At 47.6% G+C, this 16185-nt stretch overlaps 1 protein-coding gene and 1 pseudogene across 3 annotated transcripts in view; one reads left to right on the forward strand and one right to left on the reverse strand.

The window, feature by feature from the left end:
• The window catches only part of LOC115069407, a 4911-nt pseudogene extending 3605 nt beyond the window's left edge, over positions 1–1306 (forward strand).
• Rptor (regulatory associated protein of MTOR complex 1) overlaps positions 1–16185 on the reverse strand; it is a 356907-nt gene that overhangs the window by 235275 nt on the left and 105447 nt on the right. The window lies entirely within an intron of this gene.

Here is a 16185-nt window from a genome sequence, read left to right on the forward strand (position 1 = left end):
GGGTGGGGGAGGGAGGGGATCCAGACCCCATTAAAGTCAGAGAGAACATGGCTCCAGGAAGGGGTTTGACTATCACATTATAGAAAATAGAAAATTCAATCAACAATGCATTCATATTACCTGTACAAATAGACTGTGTGCATGGTTAAAAAGTCATTTATGGGGGCTAGAGAGATGGCTCAGCAGTTGAGAGCATTGACTGCTCTTGCAGAGGACCTGGGTTCAATTCCCAGCACCCACATGGCGGCTATGAACTGTCCTTAACTTCAGTTCCAGGGGAATCCGAAGCCCTCTTCTCACCTCCGCAGCATTGCATGACATGGGTGCACTCACATACATGCAGGCAACACACTCATACACATAAAATAAAAATAAAAAATGAATTAATAAAAAAAAATTTTAAGTCATTAATCTCTAGAAATACAAAGAAATAGCTACAGATGAAATTACATGATGTCTAGAACTGGCTTCAAAACGAGCCAGGGGAGAAGATGGAAGACAGGAGGGCAACGACTAGATGAACAACAGCACAGGCTGGTAAGGCTGAAGATAGACACAGGGTGAAACTGCCCAGGACAAAAAGTTCACAAATCAGCACTGCTGAAGGCAGTCTGAGAAACCGCAGCACCAGCACCAGCACCAGCACCAGCACCAGCACCAGCACCAGCACCAGCACGCCTATGACACTGGGATTCGGGGAGATCCATGGTCTGACCCACCCTGTCTGCTTCTCCTGAAATACAGACTCCCGCTATGAGGAAAGGAGATACACATGGGGGACACTCCCAACTAGGACAGAAAACAGTAGCTGGAATTTCAAAATCTGTCCTACTGAATTGATGAGCTGAACAACATGACCCAAACCAAGGCCATCCTACCCTGCACAGCCCACAAGCACAACTTGTGTGGGGAAACAGAAGAGGAGAGGATCCATGTGGACATTCTGGAGAACCAGGGTGTGGACCTGCATGCAGCTCACTGTGCTCTGCTACAACCCTGAGTTTGGAAGCAGAAGGCAGAGTTCGTGAAGGGCATCCCCAAGAAGATGAAGGTCCACTCTCAACTCCTGAGGAAGTGGCCATGATTTATAGAGGACAAGACTTTTGTGGATTTCCTTGCTTATGGCTATTCTTGATCAGTACCACATGTTTGAACCCAAATGCCTGGACAAATTCCCAAACCTGAAGGGCTTTATGGCCTATAGAACTCTGCATACATGAAGACCTACTACGTCCTCCCAACATCTGTATTTTCAAAGATGGCCCACCAGAGCACCAAGCAGACCACTGCCATGCTGCCTATTTAATCTGCATCCCCCCACTTTCTTTCAGCAAAGCCCCTTCTTTGCTGAAGCCATAGGCCCAACCGCACAAGTCATTTTTTATGATTTGAGGAGTTTCCCTGAACTCATATTCTCTAAAATTACCTTAAAAGTTAATATTGTTGGCTGGGCGTAGGGCGCACGCCTTTAATCCCAGCACTCGGGAGGCAGAGGCCGGTGGATCTCTGAGTTCAAGGCCAGCCTGGTCTACAAAGTGAGTTCCAGGACAGCTGGGGCTACAGGGAGACCCTGTTTCAAAAAGACCCCCCCTCAAATGTCAATATTGTCTTGAGTATCAGACCCATTCGGGCGGGCACAAATACAAATAAGGAGGCAAATGAGCAGGCACATTTAAACCCATTTCTGTGATTTAAGAAAACTCTGCTAGGGCTGGAGAGATGGCTCGGTGGTTAAGAACACTGACTATTCTTGCAGAAGACCCGGGTTCAAATCCCAGCACCCACATGGCAGCTAACAACTGTCTGTAACTCCAGTCTCAGGGGATCCGACGGCCTCTTCTGACCTCCGCAGGCACTGCATGACACGGGTGCACTTACCTGCATGCAGGCAACACACACATACACATAAAATAAAGATAATAAATAAAATGTTTTTAAAAAACTCCCCTAGAATGCATTTACATTTGACTCAGAGGGAAAAACACAGTTTTGACTAAATTTGAAGCATTTTTCCAATGTGTAGCCAGTATTTTAGAGAGGCTGTCTAGACAGGGAAAAATCCCAGCTGTGTTTTTAGCAAAAGTCAGCATACCAATATGTGGAGGATCAGCATAGCCCAGAAACCACCTCTCTCTCTCTCTCTCTCTCTCTCTCTCTCTCTCTCTCTCTCTCTCTTTCTCCACCCCCCACACACACACACACTGCTACTGGGGTGCTCAACAATCACCTCCAGGGTCACACAAGAAGACAGCGTTACGCGTGTGGAGGCCAGCCAACTGCAAAGAAATGTCTGGTTTCTCTGCACAGCAGGCATGGAGAGTGCACAGGGCTCCTGAGTCCCAGCTGACCCCTGACAGGTGTCTGGGATCCTGGAAACTACAGCAGTTGGCCACAGTAATGGTTTACAATGGCACATCATGCCTCCTCTGCTCACTGGGGAGCCCCAGTGTGGGCAAGGGGGTGCAAAATGGGGAGCAGGCAGGTGTTGGCTACTGCTTCAGGGCAGAGCACTCTCTACCTAGGGTTATCTGGTTCCTGTGAGTAAATAAATCATTTACAACACTCTCGAAGATGTGGATTCAACTTCTCTTAGAATATTGCTAAGGGGGACACAAAAGTGTATGCTCCTCTCCTGACTCGCTTTCTGGGGACAGAAGACTATTTACTGGCTCATAAGGTCATTCTATACCTTACAGATGCCACACAGATTCAATCTAAGCATACAGAGACATCTGATCAACATTTAGACATTGGAAGTACCATTTTTAGACCAAGACATATTACAAAACCCAAAATGCACAATTTCCTTGTGATCAATCAGAACCATAAATGGCATGCATGTATTCTCCATAAGAAGCCACCATTAGGCCATTTCTGCCTCCGCCCAAGGCAGATCCACCACCCATTATAGCTCAGCTGGGGACAGCAGTGGGTCTGCGCTTCCCCATGTGGGCTTGAGCCAGCCAAAGACTGCAGAGTCCATTCGTGACACTGCCCTAAGGACAGAACTCCTAGCTTCAAAGAAATGAGAGCAACAAATGACAAGAGGTGCCTCCCTAGTACCTTCCTGACCCTCCTCAAGAAAGACTAATGGTCCCTCAGGATCAGATCTACCAGGGAGAACCAAGGGAAGGCAGAGGCAAAGCTTCTGGAACACAGCTCTTTCATAAACTAGGGTGGCTGTTCCTTCTCCCTGGGAGTTGTCAGAATGGAATGTTAGTGTTAAGGTTCAGATAGCCCCGCCCCCTCACCAACAGGATCCCAAGGACTTCTCATGATCCTGAGAAAAGGGAACCTAGCTGATAAGCACCTTGGTCTTTGAAGTCAAGAGAAGCAGACTTTTCTCCACTGTTTGGCCAACACAGCAGGCTTCCCCTTTGATCTCTAAAGAGGACAGGTTTTAACAGTCCCACTCTCCCACTCCCCCCCAACTTAAAAAAAAAAAAACATCTTCCCGCCTTCTGCAGGAAGCAGAAGCCTCCCTTTTTAAAAACACCCCAGCTCAAGACCCAGGCAGATATTTTCCCTGCCCAGAAGGGAATCTGCTGGAAGGGAATCTTCCCCATGTGTTTCTTTGCTAATAAACCCTATTTTGATGGAGTTTTAGCTGTGCCTCGGTGCCTCATTATCCATTCGCTCGTTCTCCGCCAACTTTTTACCTATCAGCACTACAGCAGCCATCTCACCATCATGAGAGAAAGCCAAGAAAACAGAACTCACCAGGGCCTTCCTTGAGCACCAATCGTTTAAATAACCCATCCTGTAGTCATTTACACAGAAAATGCACAACTGGCTTTTTACTTGACCCAGGGAGAGCAGCTAGAATGGGTAAGAATGTGAAGTTGGAGCCAGGGAAAGCCCAGTTCATGTCAGCTTTGTGATCTTGGCAAACCGCTTCATTACTCTTACCCTATCTCATCTGTGAAACTGGAGGTGAGAGGAAGGAGACTGTCAACAGCATCTTTCATGAAGATTAAAGGAGTTCATATAAAAACCATTTCAAGTAGTGCCTGGGACAGCAAGCACATCCTTGGTTGGGGAGTGCTTAGTGACATGGGTAGCAGGTGTCTCCTTAAGTAGGCAGACCCATCTCAACCAGCCAGCTTCTTCCTGCCAGTTCAACACAAGTTCTCAGCCCTCAGGCCGTGTGTGTGCCTTCCACAGCCTGACCGGTCCTAAGTCAAAGTCTTATGCTTTCAGGGGCTTCTGAGTCTGCCAAGGTCACCTTCCAGCACCTATTCCACTACCAAACTTCTCCAAGCTGGTGCAGCTCCTCACTTTCCTGTTTCTTTGAACACACACACTGAACACATGGACTTACACATAATGAAAAGCTACTTCACAGAAGTACGGAAAATAGAGAACAAATAAATGAAAGCTACTGTCTACATATCATAAAATGCCAAACACATCTATAAATGCCAGAAAATTAAAACTTTCAAACAAAAGCTAAGAGTCAAAAGTATGAGGAGCAAGAACTGTGACTTGAACTCAAGTCTGATGTTCAGAGTCCTTAACCTGGAAGCACTGGGCCATGGGTCGAGGGTACGGCCAAATCTGAAATCAATGGCGCAAACCTGAAGCTCCTGGAAGCATGGGGACATGGAGCTAGCCACAGCACTGGAGTCCAAGGCCCAGGCCCTGAGCTGGGCCGGCAGCTGAGCTGCACCGCAGACCACTCTTGATCTGTCACTCTCACTCCATGCTGCACACTAAGCAGGAAGGCGGCCTCTCCTCCGTTCCAGGGACAGGGTGCTCTGAAGGCAGAGTCTCCAAGGGTCAATACGAACCGCAGTCATCCTCTTCTTTCCTTCCTTCCAAACCAGTGACAATTCAAGGGCTGTGCTGTGGTCTGTTCTTCAGTCACATGCACAGCAGCACTGACACAGGGTAAGGGTGCGAGAGGAGATGGAGATGGGCACTCCCGCCCCCACTCCATCCCAATGAAGTAACAATAATATAGAAAACAACATATGCGCAAAAGAACACAGCTTCAATGGAGTGTTCAGCACTCTATAGAGAAAGTAGCTGCTTTCTTGGGACAAGCTTGTGAGACGAAGAAATGGAGCTCAGACAGAGCCACATTCAGGGATGGCAGGAGAGGAAATGGGTGGGGAAAGGAAAGCTGGGGCCACACAGGGACCCCCATGAGGCTCTGAAGGATGGCTGGACTGATTACCTAGGGCAGGAGAGACACTGGGCAAAATGCTGCCCACAGTGGGGTTTGTGAACTGACTCCACCTTCAGAGACAGTGCCTGCCCAGAGGGAGAAGCAGACCACAGGCCTGGAGGCCCTGCTCACAGAGAGGCTCAGATCAGTAGACCTCCCCCTCCTTACTGAGTTAAGGGGGCAGAAGAGTTGACCACTGACCGTCAGTACTAACTGAGATTGGTAGGTGCAATATGCCATGTGATTTTAGCCCTCACCAGCTCCTACTTTTTAAGGTTTCCCTTAAAATAAATTTCAATTAAGATTCAAAATAAATTACATTTAAGGATCCAAGAACAGCCTAAGTCTGAACTACAGCAGCTCAGGAGGTGTATGGCTGGGTCAGGGGATTAACCACTTAGCTTCTAGTAAATCTGATTCCACAAAAGCTAAGCAAGACAAATTTCTATCTAATAAACATGTAGCCCCGTTCAGCCAGAGTCTTCTAGCCTTGCCAGGAAAAACACCTTCCAGGAGACAGACGTGCTCTGCAGGAAGGTACAGAAGTGTGTGTGGGGAGTGCTGAGCTCTCATTCTCCTCTCTACATGGTTACCAGTTGTCCTCTGACCTACACGTGTGAGCCATAGCACACATACCCATGCAAACATATATACACAGGACACAAAATAAAAATATAATCATGCCAATTGTGGTGGCACACACCTTTAATCCCAGCACTTGGGAGGCAAGGGCAGGTGGATCTCTGGGAGTTCGAGGCCAGTCTGGTCTACATCGTGAGTTCCAGGCCAGCTGGGCTACAGGAAGACCCTGTCTCAAAGGAAAACACAAAACAAAACCATGGTTACCAAAGAAAAGGAGTCAGCCCAACCTGCAAACTGGGAGCTCAGTGTGCCCAGCTCAAGGGGCTGTTGTGAGGAGGCACTGAGTTCTTGTGAGTTATGTGCCAAGCCCCTTCATCTGGGGAAGCAAGACTCAAAAATGGCCATTGCAGTAAGTTTCACTTCCACAACAACTCACTCTGTCTGAGACACACAGTCTCAGGCACACACAGTACTAGTCAGCACTGGTGGCATAAAGACGTGTGGGGTTTGAATCACTATGTAGGAACCTCTGACCCATGTCTGCCCCAGCGAAGCTCACAGGGCAGACTCCATTACCCTGAGAAGCCACGCCACACTGGAATCCAAGCTCTGCTTGTGGAATACTCTGGTGGATGGACCCACTTTCCCTCACTGCTAGAGAAGCACCTGCAGCCGGTGGCAGCTGTGCATAAGGGTGAGGGTTCCCGACATGGTGCTGTAGCAATGTACAATGTCACATGATGCTTTACATGGAAGACAAATTTGACAGTAGCCAAACTGCTACACATGCGCCTTGGTGACCCAGTGATACTACAAATTCTCCTTTAAGATGTACCAGAATGGAGACCTAAGCAAGGCTCCTCAATGAGGTATCATCTGTAACTGAGAATATTTCAAATACACACAAATGAGGGTGTGTGCAAGACAGTGGTTGGTACTAGAGTAGCATTCCGCCATAAACAAGATGAGAAAGGTCCCCAGAAGAGATGAGCATGCACAGGAATATGTACATGTAATATGCTTTCTTTTGTATAAAAACAATCCAGAGATCTTTTTTTTTCCAAAGCAATATATACCTGAAGCAATCAGACACAAGGCAAGTAGAAACGGGCAGGGAACAGCACAACTCAGTATAACTTTTCATACAGTTCTTTAAAGATTTTTTTTTTTTTTAATTTAAGTATGTGCACATGGGTGCCTGAGGCAGCCAGAAAAACCCTAGAGCTGAAGTTACAGGCGGTTGTGAGCTGTCCACATGAGCGCTGGGCACCAAACTTGGGTCCACTGATCTTCTAGAAGAGCAACAAATGTTCTTAGCCATCTCTCCAGTCCCTGTTTGTTTGTTTGTTTTGAAGGGAGAGGCTTTGGTTTGTTTGTTGTTGTTTTAAGATAGGGCATAACTATGCAGTGCTGGTTGCCCTAGAGTTCACTAGATAGACCAGGCTAGCCTCACAGAGATCCATATTCCTCCTGGGTGCAGATATTAAAACTATGTACGACCACACCCAGGTCTTTATAAAGATTTGATGTATTTTGAAGTGTGAATCTATATCAATATTTTAAAACTCAAAAAATACAGTTAGTGCTGGGGTGTCACTCAGTGGTAGATTACTTATCCTGCATGTACAAAGCCCTGGGTGCCATCCCCAATACTGCAAAAAATAATTACATTGAAAATAAAGGAGTTGGAGGAAGCCACAAACAGGAATACAACAGACTCATGCCAGGCATGGCAGCTCACACCTGAATTTCAACACTAAGGAGACGGAGACAGGAGAACTGTCATAAGTTTGAGGCCATTCTGGGCTATAAAGTAAAACTGTCTCAAAACCCTTCCCGACCTTGTCCCCCACCCCAAATGATGTCACCCATCTTGCTAATGAACAATATGGGGCACTAAAGGTAGAGGAGGGAGCCAAGCCTGGTAACTATAGCTACTGCCCTCACAAGCTGAAACACAGAACAGTGGCACAGGATGGCAGGATGGCAGTCTGAGTCCAACCTGTGCCCTGGGTCACTGGTTTGAGGGTAACGAAAGCTCCACTTGGATGATCCAGGGGAGCTCTTCTCTCAAGAACCTCACCCCAGTCACACCTTCACCACAGAAGGCTCCAGGGACAAGGCCTGGACAAGGCTTAGGGCAGTCAGGCATCCTACATCTAAACATCTGTGGGGTCTGTCAAATCAGATGTGGGACATGACTCACCAACGTTTAACGCACTGACAGCATTTGCCCAACCTGTCTTCTACATGGTTCGTGTAACAGGAAATGCTATCCCTATATTTCTTCTTTATCATCTAACGAGTCATACTCAATAAAATGAATGGAATAAAGCTGAACCTCTCAAAAGCATAACAAGCCTCTGCAGTACTGATCTTTATTACGAAGATGACAGGACCCACAGTCAGTTCTCAAGCGCTACTGCCCTCAACTCCATGGCACCAGCAGCTCCACAGCCTACTTTTAGCTGGGTGCTATCTCAACAGAACTGGCCCACAGTGTTCACTGCCCACGGCCACTCACCGGGATCACAGCCAGCCATACGCACAGTAAAAGGTCTGCTCCCGGCAGGGGGGCAGGAACACTGAGTGAGCTTCAGGAGGCACCAAGTGAGCTTAGTAGCTGAGCCACTTGAAGCCTCTAGGCCAGGTGACGATGCTGGCGCCTCCACAGCAGTCACTCTACTTATTATTTGGTTTAAGACAGCTCCTAAAGATGCTGATCTCTAAGGCGCTATTGATTCTCAATTAAAACACAAAACTAGCTACTCAAAGCTGGTGTCTAGAGATGGACATCAACTTCTCCTTCACAAAACACAGCTGCAACAAAGAAGGTGCCAGTCCAAGCCCTTGTTCTCCATAGGACCCAGCTCCAGGAAGTCAGGCCACTGGCATCCCACAAACTACAGACATCACCAGGAATACCAGCCCCCTAGGCATGTGGGTGGGCTAAGTGCACTGCTCTGCCTTTCCAAATCTCCTCCAGCTCTGCTGTGTCTGCAGGGGAGCTGTGGTGAAACCCAAACATCAGCAGCCATAAGGAAAGCAGACTTCTAACTCACTTGCTGAGTTTAGAGCAGCTGCGCCTGCACACAGAGACAGTCACCCAGGCTTACCTTCTATGTGTGACATGGGATCTTACTCGCCAAACTTCAGGTGGGCACACACAAGCTCTCACAGGGGGGCCTGGTCTTTGCCGGGTCACTGAATCCATGTGGATATAGCACACAGTACAGAACTGTCATTCACCAGGTAACCCAATAACTTAGCCAACAGTTGTCAGTTGAGCATCTACAATTTTACCACTGTGATCTGTGTTTTAGAGAACAGCACAGCCATTTCTTCCCTACATCTCAGTCAGGAACTGTGAGCACCATGGGCAGGCAAGGGAGGGCACTCACTCATTAAACACTTAGTACTGCTGGTGGGGGGAGGGGCTGCCTAGGTCATAAGTGGTGAATGGGCAGCTGGAGGGAAACTGCCCAGCACATGATTTCTAAGCCTGACCCTGTCACTGTCAGTCATTTCAGTCAGCTCTGTCTGGCATAGTCACAGCACTCTGGAGAACAGGTTTGCAGGTTGGGGAGCCCATGTGCAGCAAACGGCAAGAAGCCAAAGACTTGGGTAAGAACAGATACTTACAAGAGGGAATGTGAAGGCTGAGAATGTACTCGTTATCCAATACAGAAATCCTAACCTCAGAGAATAGCCTGGATATCTCAAGGACTATCTCCAGGAAGGAAAGGAGGTGCCAGATTTGAGTCAAGTCCTAAAGCAGAATTTTTTTTTAATGTGTATGAGTGTTTAGCCTGCATGTAAGTAGGTACGCTATGTGCATGCAATTCCCACAGGGACCAGAAGAGGGCATAAGATTCCCCGGAACAGGAGTTAAGAGATAGTAGTTGGCTGTCAAGTGGGTGCTGGGAATGGCACCCGGGTCTTCTGAACGAGCAGCCAGTGCTCTAACTACTGAGTAATCTCTCCAGTTCCCTGAAGTAAAAATTTTTAATAGCAAATCTGAAGTGCACCACTGGGGTAAACACGCCCAGATACAGAGAACCAGGAAGCCAGAGCCTTCAGTTGTCCACAGATGAAGAGGCACACCGAGAGGGTGCTGGGCAGAGCCACACACTGAGAGGGTGCTGGGCAGAGCCAGGGCTCATGGATTGCTACCAAGAACTGGAGGCTGCCTCCAGTATAGTCACCACCAGGGCCCCTCGCTCTGGATTCTGGGATACCGAGAAGCCAGTACCACACTAGCACAGGTTTGCCGTCACCCTGTCTAGAACCCAAATGCAGACCCGGCCCAACATGCTGGGGAGCTGTCAGGAAGAAGAAGGGGACAGGGCAGGAGATGGATGAACTTGGCAAAGTGCTTTAAATGGCAGCTAACTTGAGCTTCAGAAATAGAAATGTCACCTGAAGATACTTCAACTCCTACAGTATTTACTATTTACAGTGTCCTTTATCCCAACCTGCCATTTTAAAAACAGGATTTTAGTTAGTAAATAAGTTATTTTTACCATAATGAAAATAACTTGCAGGTTCAAAAAAATAAGCTACTAGAAACAAGAAAAAAACATGACAGAAACCTTAACTTTGAATTCCTTCAAGAACATCTATAAAGACATTTTAATATTCTTGTATTAAGGAAAGAGGAAATTAAAATTTGTAATAATATGATTAATTACCACTATAAAATCTTTTGTATTAGGTAAAAATAAAAATGACACAAAGACCACATGACAGTGAGCAGTCCTTCTCTTGCCTCTGGCCCCGACACTGCCCTTCAGGAAGAGCACCCCAGTCATTCCCCTCCCTACAGTGACTCATGAAATATATGACTCTCACCCAGGGGAAAGGAGGAAGACAGGGAAATAATGAGAGGCGGGTGAGTGACCAGGGGAGCAAAGCCCACCTCTTAGGGCATGGGGGAAGAAAAACACCCTAAGGGATGATCACGGCCATTGCTGGAATAGCACACTCAAAAGAATCACCCTTCCAGATGCTGCCATAAAAAGCATCAACTTAGGGCTGGAGAGATGGCTCAGCAGTCAAGGGCACTGGCTGCTCTTGAAGAAGACCCAGGTTCAAATCCCAGCAACCACATGGTGGCTAACAACCGTTTATAACTCCAGATCCAGGGGATCCAACACCCTCTTCTGTCCTCCTCGGGCACTGCACAACACAGGTGCACTTACACACATGCAGGTAATACACGACTTTTGGTCCTGGTATTCTACCAAGTAACACTACAGAAGTTGGTTCCACAGAGTAGGCTGTTCCTGTGAAGAACATGACTGTGTTGCTTTTTGGAGTTTTGTGGAAGAGTTTGGAACTTTGAACCAGAAATCCCACTGAGGACTAAGCAGAGCATACCAGGCCATCTTAGCAGGAGTCCAGAAAGCAGTAGTGCTAAGTAATGTGGATGGGAGAGACAAGTTCAAGAGGCTTCAGAGGGGAACAAGGACTCTATTAGCAACTGCGCTGCAGGTCATTCATGTGATGGTTTGGCAAAGGATCTGGCTATTTTCTGTCCATGTCCTAAGAATTTAAGTGAGGCTAAATTTTAAAGTAATGGACTAATTTCTTTGGTGGAAGAAATTTCAAGATAATATATATAAAACACTGAATCTGTGGCTTGGTTAGTATTGATAATGCTTATGCAGATCTACACTGAAAAAGTGAGTGGGACTAAAAGAAATACAAAATGTAGAGTTTATAGAAAAAAAAATAGCACTGGGAAGCTCTAAAGAGCCTCTGGACTTTTGAACAGTATTGAGACTGTTAAAGACTTATGAAGCTTTTGAAGTTGGATATATGCATTTTCTATTATGCTATGGCCATGAGCCTGGAAGGCCAGGGAGCAGTGTGTGGTCTGAGTGAGAAAGGTCCCCCACAGACTCATGTATCTGAATACTGAGCTCGAGTTGGTAACACTGTTTACCTTTTAGTGGGTGTAGCCTCACTGGAGGAAGTATGTCAATGGGGACGGGCTTTGAGTATCCACAGACTCATCTCATTTCCAGCTAGCATTCTCTTCTCTTCTCTTTCTCTCTCTCTCTCTCTCTCTCTCTCTCTCTCTCTCTCTCTCTCCCTCTCTCTCTCTCCCTCCCTCCCTCCTTCCTTCCCACGTTCTCATTCTCTCCCTGTCTCTCTCTCTCATGCGTCCCCCCTTTTTCCTCCCACTTTCCCTCCCTCCTTCCTTCTCTCTCTCTGTTTCATGTTTGCTGCTGAAGACATGATTCTGAGCTTTCGGCTCCTGGCACCATGCCTGCTTGTCAGGATGGACTCATCCCTGTGGAACTGTAGGCCAAAATAAAGTCTTCTGTAAGTTGCTTTGGGTCATGGTATTTTATCACAGAGCCAGACAAGTAACTAAAATGGTGGTATTCTGAACCCCCAAATGCTGGGCCTCTATGCTAGGAATCCAGCCTGCCCACAGCCCACCTGCTCCTCAGGAATAGGCTCTGATGGAGGTGGCTTCAGCAGGTGTCAGTGCCGGGCAGGCTTTGTTTGCTGACCGTTCTCTGGGTTTTACAGCCTACAGAAACTGCAGAGTCAATTCCCACTACTCATGTCTTAGAATGTGGGTGTTTTTACTTGTTCGTAGCTGTCTCCTCCAGGATAGTGCGGTTCAAGAAACAGAAGGCTCAGAGGCCTCTGGCCAAGATGACAGAAGCAGTAAACACATGCAGGAAGAGCCTCTTCAAGTTGTGCGGGAATCTCCAGTGTGCAGCCTCTGTGGGTCCTCTCCTGTGCTGCTGTTGCCTGAGTCCCGCACTCCTTTATGTGATGTCAATAATTTCCTTGTTTCACCAAGCTGGGCTTGGAGAGAATCATCCTCTCTATCTGAGGTGAATGGAAATAATCTCCCAAGAAAAGTGCCCACCCAGCAGCATGAAGTGCAACGACTGCCATCAAGTCCCACTTGTCAAGGGCAGGGCAGCTTTCGTTTTTTAAACCAGTTTCAGTTTTCTAGAGTTCTGAGGTTTAACTAATGGTTCTGTGCACTGCTCATGAGGTCCAGTAAAAGCAGACGGGCAGCACGCAGGACGGGTGTGGCCACATGACAATGAAGCCATGTCTGCACGAGTGGCAGGGCGCTCTCCTCTCCTCGCCCCACGGGTGGCTGGCACTGCTTTGGTGGACACCTGGGTCTGTCGACCAGGCGTGTCATCTCTACCTAGGGTCCCCCTTCTGGGTTCTTCCTTCCTCGGTCCTCACTTTTTTAACCCATCCCTGACCCACCCAGGGTCAGCACACCGAAGCTGGTACAGCTGGGGTCCAAGAGGACCAGGCAACATCTCAAGTTGACAGCAGACTTCACAGTGTTGTGTTGCCCATGTGGTACCAGCCTGAAGGCATGAAAGATGCAAGACTGAGGTGCTCAGAGAGAGAAACGGAGGCCAGGCTCTGTGTAGCAGGTCAGCATCGCTGAGGAGAGGCCCTCGAAGCCACTGTGTGAAGCTGTGAAGATTCTAGGACCACGAGACCAAGGATGGCTGCAGGTGTGGAGCACAGCTGGTCTAGGCCTAGAGAGAAGCTGTGTGGGCAAGGCTGGAGCAGCAGGCTGTCCAAGTCTCTCTGGAGTCCATACACCGCCAGCCCCAGGGGCCAGGAATGGAGCTGCAGGATTTGGCGTTTGGCTGGTGGATTTTGGTTTTGTTTTGGCATGATTATTTTATACCACAATTCTTCCATTTTTTAGTAAGAATGTTTACCCTGTGCCATTATGTTGGAAGTATGCAATCTGTTGTATTTTATGGAAGCTCACAATTGAGACTTTGGACTTTGAAAGTCTGGGAATTTTTAAAGACTTTGGGGACTTTTAAAGTTGGATTGTATTTTACATTATGAGATAAGCTTGAGACTTTGGGGACAAGGAATGGAAGATTATTTCTTAAAAATGATGAGTTTGGGGGTCAAGCTGACCAAGAGGAGTACTGATGGTTAGCTTTGATTTTGACTTGACACAATGTGGAACCACCTGGGAAAGGGATCTCAGTGAGGAACTCTCTAGAGCTGGTCAGCCTGTGGGCATGACTGTGAGGGATCTTCTTGCCTGGGTTAACTGAAGTGGAAAGACCCGCCCTGAATGTGGGCAGCACTATTTCAGGGCCTGGGCTCTGGACTGAATGAGAACTGCTGAGCACTAGCATGCATGCAACAATTCACTGCTCTCTGCTCCTGACAATGGACAGGATGAGGCGTGTGCTTCAAGTTCCCAATGCCTTGACGTCCCCACGATGACCATAACCTGGGAATTGTAAGTCCAATAACCCTTCTCTCTGTGAGGCACTTTGTTAGGACATTTCATCACCGCAAGAGAAGTGACAGTGAGACAGTGACCAAAGCACACAGCTGTAAGAACGGAATATCACAGTGAGACTCCTTACCTTCCTCCTGGCTGATAAAAAGTGGATGACCCAGGAGCGACGGTGCACACCTATAATCCCAGCTCTAGAGAGGCAGAAGCAGGGGGGCCTCGATTCAAGGCCAGCCTGGGCTACATCAGGGAGTCACTATCTCAAAAACAAACAAAAAATATCAAACTATGTACACATGTATTAAGACATCACACAGTACCTCGTCATATGTACAACTTTTATATTTTACATACGCAACAAATAAAGCAACTGGGAAGAAAGGACTCAGCTTTCACTATAAGGAATACTGCAGAAGGTGTCAAGAACCACAGGGGCTCTTTTCTGTCCATGGCCTCACTGTCTGCAGGGTCCTCCCGGGTGGGCAGAGTATGGAGGCTGCACAAAATGGAGGGGGGAGGGGTGACACTAGGTTCACAGCAGCGAACAGCAGGCACCCTGTACCCACACTCACCACACGAGCCTGTTCCCAATGAGAAGGGGTTTCTTTCATTCCAAGAAAATCTGCCAAGCACCGCTTGATAGGTGCTTTGTCAAACATCTGGTATGATCATTCATCTGAGAAAGCACAGTATTTAGTATTTATGCATCAAATCTAGAATAGTCTATAAGCCCCCTTTTATCTCCTCCCATTAGAATTATCAGAAATGCTAATAAACAGATACAGTCAAGACTAAGGTAATTTTCCCAAATTTGCAATACATTGCATTAAATCAGGGACGTGTAAAAGAAGACCCTCAGCTGCGAGGACCAGACCTGTGCTACGGGAGGTGGCTGCAGTCACCATCTCCCATGTTCCTCACAGCTTGGCTCCAATTCCAAAGCCAGGAGGATGGTCCCTGTTCAGTGCGTTGGATCGCCTAAGCCCCTTTGCCAGCTGGGTGCTCCTTGGTAAGACAGCCCAGTCACACGTTCTTCACGGTGCGCACTTGCTCCCAGTTGGAAGCATGTCACACTCAGGACAGCTCAGAAGGGGCTGCTCACAGCAGCAGGCCTCCTCTGGCACAGTGGCAACATTATGGCAGGAGCAGCTCAGCACCAGGAGGCACAGTGCTTAGGTGGGGCAAACTACTCCTTCGTAGCTCTGCACCCCGACTCTGAACAACAGAACCCTCGTTTCTTGTGTGGGCCTTAGGCCACCCATGCTTCCCTGTCTCACAGGCCAAGTTCTATAAGCATCTTTTTTTAGCAGGCCACCTCTGGCACAGTGGCAACATTATGGCAGGAGCAGCTCAGCACCAGGAGGCACAGTGCTTAGGTGGGGCAAACTACTCCTTCGTAGCTCTGCACCCCGACTCTGAACAACAGAACCCTCGTTTCTTGTGTGGGCCTTAGGCCACCCATGCTTCCCTGTCTCACAGGCCAAGTTCTATAAGCATCTTTTTTTAAAAAATATAATTTTATTTATTATTTTTATTTTATGTGTATGAGTGAATTGCCAGGATGTATGTGAGTGTACCCATGTCATGCAATGCCACGGAGGTCAGAAGAGGGTGTTGGATTCCTCTGGAACTGGAGCTATGGACGGTTCATAGCCGCCATGTGGGTGCTGGGAATCAAACCTGGGTCCTCTGCAAGAGCAGTCAGTGCTCTTAACTGCTGAGCCATCTCTCCAGCCCTATAAGCATCTTTTAAGAAACATTCTTCTTTTAGTCCCAGCACTCAGGAGGCAGAGGCAGGCAGATTTCTGTGAGTTCAAGGCCAGCTTGGTCTACATAGTGAGTTCCAAGACAGCTGGGGCTACAGGGAGACCCTGTCTCAAAGAGACAAAAAAATAAATAAAGAAAAGAAACATTCTTCAAGATCCATCCATTTATATTAAGTGAAGTAACACAGACTCAGAAAAGCAAACGACATATGTTCTCCCTCATATGTGGCTCTGAGCACCAAATCCTTTTAAATTCCAGGTCCTTTTAATAAGATGATGCTATACAGCAGTCCCTTCTGCATGAAATAACTACCATCATCACGACTTCGGCTGAGCCTGATTGCTAAACATAGTCACAACTGGGCTTGCTGACAGTTGTGCTCATTCATTAAAGGAGT

This window comes from Nannospalax galili, unplaced genomic scaffold (genome assembly GCF_000622305.1).
Source record: "Nannospalax galili isolate Female #2095 unplaced genomic scaffold, S.galili_v1.0 scaffold1250, whole genome shotgun sequence".
NCBI classification, from domain to species: domain Eukaryota; kingdom Metazoa; phylum Chordata; class Mammalia; order Rodentia; family Spalacidae; genus Nannospalax; species Nannospalax galili.